Genomic DNA, 7,500 nt, shown 5'->3' on the forward strand with positions numbered 1-7,500 from the left:
TTATTATTTCCAAGTGCGATATTTTATTATTTTAATTATTATACTATTAAAATTTATTATCATAATTTATTATTATTGTAATTTTGACTTTTATGTACAGTAACGTGCAAAAGTAACCGGAGAAGCGCATAGCTTGAGATAATTTAAATGGCCTTCGCAAAGTCCTGACCTTAATCATTTGTCATTTTTAAATTTATTCAAAACAATCTTCTTTTTAATCAAAAATACTACATGTTTTATTTACCGTTTTTAAATATTAAATAAAAGCCAACAAAAGCATTGGAACTTTATTATTTTAGTTCTACCCGGATATTTTTGCACGCGCAAATTTCAAAAAAATGAACTTTTAAGATTAGATTGCTTAGATTTAGTAAAAATTCATTTGTTTTTAGAGTTGTAATCAATTTTTTGACAGTGAAAATTTGAAAGAATTTGGACTTTTCATTTAAAAATTATCCCAAATTATGCGCTTGTCCGGTTACTTAACGGAGTTAATGCATGTTCTGGAAAATACACGAATTTTGCATTTTTATAAAAAGGTTATGTTTCACTGTATTTTTTTAGCCCAAATAATTTTTTTTTTCTTCTAGCGCTTTAGCTTGTCTAAAATCAAACAAAGTTAAATTTTTTTTCAGCTACTTAAGTTTAGATATAAAATTTTGCTTTATAGTTGATGAACCATATTTTGGTATAAAATGGTGCTGCTCTCAATGAAGATAAAACATTAAATTGAGAAAACAACTTTTTCAAACAAGTTGTAAGTTATATGTTTAATTTCTAACCAGTCATATGTCTGCAAAAATATTAAAGGTCGAAAAAAATTAGTTATTTCAAGTTTAAAATCTGTTTTTTCCATTTTTTATGAAACTTTTTATTAATATGAGTGTGAAGAACACACAAACTGACATACGACTAGTTTGACTTTTAAAGTTAAACCTCTTAAGATTTATTTAAAAGTCTAAGCTTAAAATTTTAACATTATTGTGATATGAACCACCCCTATTTTATAATGCCATTAAACTATTTAAGTAAAATTCCGGTCTTTAAATTACCATAGATTAATGTAAACATGTAAAATTCTTTTGTTATCTATGCATAGCTAACAAAAGAAACACTATATTTTGTTGAATATATATATAATTTTATTTTTTTGTAGAAAATATGTATATATATATTTTCTTACTCCATCGCAAAATATATGTTAAGTTTTAAACAATATCTATAGATGCTGTTTAAAACTTAGCAAATATTGTTTATAAACAAATGTTGCAGACCGGAAAAAAAATGTTTGTTATCACCGAGAACAAACAAGACAAAAAACTTTGAGAACATGCATTAACGGCGTTGAGTACTTTTGCACGCTACTGTAAATACAAATATCTGTGATGGTATAAAGAACTGACCGCAGGGTAAAGTCTCTTTACTAGTTTTTGACGTCATCATCAGAAAGAGAGATTTGACTGTTGTTATGCAATTAGTGCTAAAAGTTAATCTTAAAATAGTTCCTACTCAAACAGAATAAGTAATCATCAAATAATAATAGATCAAAATATAGTAGATCCTAACGTGCGAAAAATTACCATACATACAATAGCGTGCAAACGTTTGTAGACGGTTAAATTTTTCAAGTTTTTTTTTATCATAACTTTTTGACTTTTAGTTGAAAATAAATGAAATTTTTAACAATTGTTCCTATAATGTGATTACATACTACAAATTCCTCAAAAAAATGATAACTTGAAACGAAAGGGAGAAATTCAAATTTTATTGAAAACATAATTGTACTAAAGTCTATAAACAAATGAAAAAGATTCAAAAAAGAGGTACAATTTCTAATTCCTCCTTAATATTTCATCACAGCACATTAGTATTTTGTTGGATAGTGATACTCAGGAGCAAGTCTTTCATCTTTTGGACGTCTCATGTACTTGATACAATTGGTACCAAACATACAAAACTTTTATTTGTCACTGAATAAGACTTTTGACCATTCTTTGGAAGTCCAATGTATATGATCTTTTGCAAATTTCATTTGGGCTGAGCGATTATTTAATAATGTTAATGATTTCTTGGCAGGACGATGACCAAACAAATTATGCTGACACAGACAGCATTTTGTAGTATCTATGCTAAGCTTAACAACATAATTATTGCTCAAAATGCTAAGTGCTTATTAGTTTCTATATTTCTTAACTAGCAAGCTAATTGTTGATTTAGCGACATCATAAAGCTCAGAAATTTGCTTACATGGAACCTTCTTTTCTACAGCACGTATTACAATATTTTTCTTTTCTCTTGACAATTCCTTTGATTTTCCCATTCTTTTTTAAATTCAAGTTGAGTTAAATATAATATCGAGTAAATTAATTTTAACATAAGAAAATCTTTGTTAATGAGATTTGAATTATCTTATTGGGGTATGGAGTTTATAAACTGTTTTGAATTTCTTCCTTCCATTACAAGTTATAATTTTTTTCAATAAATCATACTGTATAATTACATTATAGGAATAATTATTAAAAATTTAATTCATACTTAGTCAAAAGTCAAAAAACTATGGTGAAAAAACTTGAAAAGTTTAGCTGTTTATATACGTTTTCACCCTACTGTAATTAAGAAACAATAACTATTGGTTCGAAAGATCTAGAGAGATCTAGAAAGATCTAGAAATGTAATTTTAAACGTGTTTGGCAGCTAAAATGCAGACATGTTATTTAACTTTTAGAAATCAGAAAAAATTTCAATACTTGCTATCTCATCAAATTGTTTTTAAATTTTTTTGTTTAAAATCCCCGGGTACCTAACAAAACAATTTAAAACCAATGTTCATGAAAAAAAGTATAATAGAAATGTGAATCTCCATTCAAAAAGTTCTTCTTAAATAAAAGTAAATAGTTAAAATAGAGGAACAAAAAGATTCTAAAAAAATAGTAAGAAAAAAAATTTACGAAAATTAAAAAAGTTTACTGACAATAATAAAAATACTAATCTAAGCAAAAAAATCTTAAGCAAATATTTTCATTTATTGCCAGAGATTCTTATATTGTTCTAATCAATTTAAGTTGCAAGCACAATACATTTTGATACTGGTATAGAAATTGTGAATACATATTAAGCTAAGCTAAAACAACTTTCATCTATAGAAATCCGTAAGAATAATAGAAAATTCGTAAGAAATAACATCGTGCTGAATTTTCTTTAAAAGATATCTCTTCTTGGAATGTAGAAATCAGCAATAAATACAGACCAGCTCTAAAATTTAGCTTATCACTTGTTAAAAGGTCTGGTTAAAGCCTTTCAGTTTTTAACCAGACCTTTCAGTTTTTAACCAGACCTTTCAGTTTTTAACCAGACCTTTCAGTTTTGAATCAAAATATATATAGAAGTTAATCAAATCTAATTCACAAAAAACCAAAATAAAAAAATATTTTTCACATTAGAATAGTTGTAGCAACAAATTAACTTTTTTTTAAAAGCGGTTTCATAAAAGTCCGTAAACCGAAACTTTGTTTCACATAAGTAGCAGTGTCAAATCCAATTGCATTGTTCTTGTTTTTCTTAGGCTTACTGCAACAAATCATTAAGTGACAATGTTTTTGAAAAACAGTTGTTTTTTTTTAATTCTATTGAATTACTTACCTCATTAGGCATTTGTCAAACGGTTTTTTAGATAACAGCGGATGATAACATTTAATGTACTGTCTTCTATGTAAGTCTAGAACTCTAAACTGAGTTATTAACTGATTCAAACTTATTCAAGGTTTGTTTTATCATATTTAAAAAGAAAAATTCATTAAAATTGATAAACTCAAGAAAAGCAATCAAATTGAAAAAAAATTAACAATATTTATAATCAAATATATATTTCAAATATTTGATTTTCAAATAGAGCAATACTTTTATAATATTTTTAAGTTACTTAACAAATGCGACCACTTGAACAATACTGATTGGCTGTCTGTAAGTTCCAAGGACAACTTCTCATAACTTAAATTGGTATTTTAATTAAGAATATTTGATGGCAAATAACATAATCTCATACGCAGTCCTTTTATTAGTTAAGGACGTCATCAACTGACATTTACCTATAGTTATTAGGTTTGGCCAAAATCAAAAATGTTTGAAAGTTACCCTTGGCTGCATGAAAAATTGTTTCTTTACATAAAAAAAACTGTTATTAAAAAAAAAAAACATGTTATAGGATGGTTCTGAGTACTGCCGAATTTGCTTTAAAGAGTCGCGTTTTTATGCTTAAACTTCTCCCAAAAAAGATATCAAAGGCGAAGATAAAGAAGGGAGTGAGGAACATTTTGTATCAATTTCAAATGTTCAAAATGCTTTTTTTATAATGAAAAATATGTTTTACTTTTATAATATAAATCAATTATTACATATAATCCAGTTTCCTTCAGTTGCTGTGTTCTGATAATGGAAAAAAAAAAGTGAATCTTTGTATTTTAACCATGTCAGAGAATAGTTGCTTCTTATTCAAATTACCAATAAGTTTTCTATAAGTTTCAACCACTTTCAACCGCTAGAATTTTTCAATATATTTTGTAAATATCTTTGCTTTACCTTTGTAAGGATCTAAATCCGAGCAAAACTTGATTCTCGCTCAGTAGCATTGTTGGTAACCTTGACAGTTTTAATGAAAAATTTCATCTGCAAATAGTTTTCATCTTCCTCCCATTCTGAAGGAGGAAATTTGAGCCATTTGCCATTATCGTTCAAATTATAAAAGAGGAACCAAGATCGTTTCCCAATATATAACAAAAGCTCTGAGTTATTTTGAATGGATAGAAGAGTAGGTTTTCCAGAATCGATAGCAAGTGGCTTTCCCACATTTCTCAACTTCAACACAATTTTAGTTTTTTCATTTGCAGAAAGTTTATTAGCAAAAAAAACTGAAGGCCGAAACCTCCTCAGTAAGATACCAAGAGTGCCTGTTAAGAACTTCTTGAGCTTTATGAGCTGCAACAGAGAAGCCTGAGATCTGTCCCAGAGCTCCTAGATCTTTGTATAACTGAATATCATTAGTTGGTGCATCAGCACCTTTTGCTGCTTCTAGCGATGCTTTAACATACAGAACTGAGCTAAAAGTCAAATAAGTCTTTAATTTTACTACATCAGAATTAAGTGAATCTTCTTTAAAGATAAACATATTTGGTGCATACAATAAACGTGACATCCATCTGGCATGATGATTTGCTCCACAAATTTTCCATATTTTAGGTTATGGTCCGCCTAAGAAATAAAGTGCTTATTCCACAGCTTCCTTATAATTATCTAGTAGATGTTTAGATTTAACTTTTTTCTCTAAGAAAACACGACATTCATCTGCTTTCTTTTTGAGGAAAGAATTTTCGAGATCTAGGGACTTATTGAAGTTTTTTAGTGGAACCTTCTCTGAGCTATTCTTTCTGAAAATCTTTGAAATGTATATTAACAAGAGCTTTTGTTTCTTTTTTAAATAAAGAGTTCCAAAATGCTCCTAGGATAAATTCTAAAATATGATGGCGACAAGCAAGCCAAAGAAGAGTTTCCATTGATTTGCATTCCTCTAGAAGAGTTCCAGCTCCATTCTTAATCCTGTATTACAAGCAGTCGTAACAAAAACCTGGGCAACGATGTTAGCTTTAAGATCCCATTCTTCTTAGTCCTCTAAGACTCCCTTGCAGATAGCAAGTCCTGTACCAAACTGTTAAGATTTTATTGATAATATTTTGCCTTCAACACAATTAGGAAATCCATTCACCAAAGCAGTTAAATACTCAAATATTTGGCCAGAGATTTGTTTCAAAAGTTTCCCAACCCAGTGAAGTGTCAAATAATCTGATTTAACCTTATTTTTAAATTCTGTTATTATTTTCTTTGCCATCACTTGACCTATTTTGCTTTTTTGATCTTCTTATGGTATTCATTGAAATGTTCACACCCTCAGGTTTAACACCCCCTGCATGAAATGAAAATGAAAGTTTAAAGATTGGTCAATAATAATTTTTTTTTTATTAACACAAAACTAATCTAGAACTAGAGTAGCAGAAGCTTTCATCATTAGCTGAGGATTTGATAGCTTTGTTCTGTCTGCAGTTGCTGTTATCATTGGATGAGAAATAAAGTTTCTTGGCAATATCAGAGTGGCAGTATCTGATCTAGTATCTTTCCTTGCCTCAGGTTCACTATTAGGAGAATTCTGAGATGCAGAAGCCATAGAACTATTAGGTTCAGTGACAAGAGATTCTTCAGCTGAGTCACTGCTATAACCATCCAACTGAACAGTTTCTTCATCATTCATTTTTCTTCTCTTTTCTTTCTCAGACACCATCTGTTTCTTTTCCATTCTTGCTTTTTTTCTCCTAACACTGAAGTCTAGCATATTATCCTTTACACCAATTCCTCCAGTTTATATTCCATTTTTGAGAGCTGTAAACCAGGGAATATCTTCATCTGCATCTTTAGCCGGTCTGGATTTTCTAATGTCATCTTTCTAATAAGGAGAAGTAATATCAAAAATTCCATCTAATGTTTGAGTGAAGCTCTGTTCAAGTAAAATCTTCTTATTGAAGTGCTTACTTTTAGATTTTGTAAGCAACCTCCATTTCATGTAGCTTTAGAATATTTTCAAAACTGTACTTGTCTTGCTTATAGGGAATATTGGGTTTATCCTAGAATAGTTTGACTGACTTCATAGTAAGCATTTCAGCTAACTTAGATTTTGAAATGTTGCTTTGAGCATGCAATGCCTCCCTAACTTTAGAAAACTCTTCATAGGAACTATAAATAATTTTCAAGTGATACTTTAAAAAGAAAGACACAAACTAAATTAAAATTCTAAATAAACTTTCAAAAGCTTAAAATAATGTGAGACTTAAAATTTTGTTAAGTCTTACCTAAAAAATGTGTAAATATTTCTGGTAGTGGGAAGAGAACTTGTTTTTAAATCTAGTAAAGGAAATCCAGTCAACCATATTTTGTTTGTTGACTTAAAAACTTTCCTGTATTAAAATCATTTTCACAGACTTAAAAATTAAGTCTGTGAAAATGATTTCACAGACTTAGTTTTTCTGATTTTATATCTTTTTTCTTCTATTTAAGAGGTGACGTTCTTTTCATCGTCTTTTTATTTTGAAACAAATATAAACTGTAATTTAAAAAAATGAGCATCAATTAACTATTATACCTAGTTATATATTAGACCTTTTTATGAACTTTGTTTAGGATAAAAAGAAGCATTCCGCATACTTAATAAGTATTTTGTAGAACAAATTAAAAAACTAGTATAACTTTCATAGAAGTATTTTGTTCATTTTATAATATAAATATTAAAGGAAAATTCGGCAGTACTCAGATACATCCCACAAAAATCTTTTTATATAAAAAAATGCTTTTAATGATAAAAGGAACTATATTTATTGCAGCCATCATCACAATATCTTTTTAAAAAAAAATTTAATTACAGTGTGGCCTGCCCTAATAGTTATGTTAATGCAATATGATTGA

Source organism: Hydra viridissima, unplaced genomic scaffold, assembly GCF_058129835.1.
Source record: "Hydra viridissima isolate aposymbiotic clone 2 unplaced genomic scaffold, HvirCarnegie_v1 scaffold_7, whole genome shotgun sequence".
NCBI classification, from domain to species: Eukaryota; Metazoa; Cnidaria; class Hydrozoa; order Anthoathecata; family Hydridae; genus Hydra; species Hydra viridissima.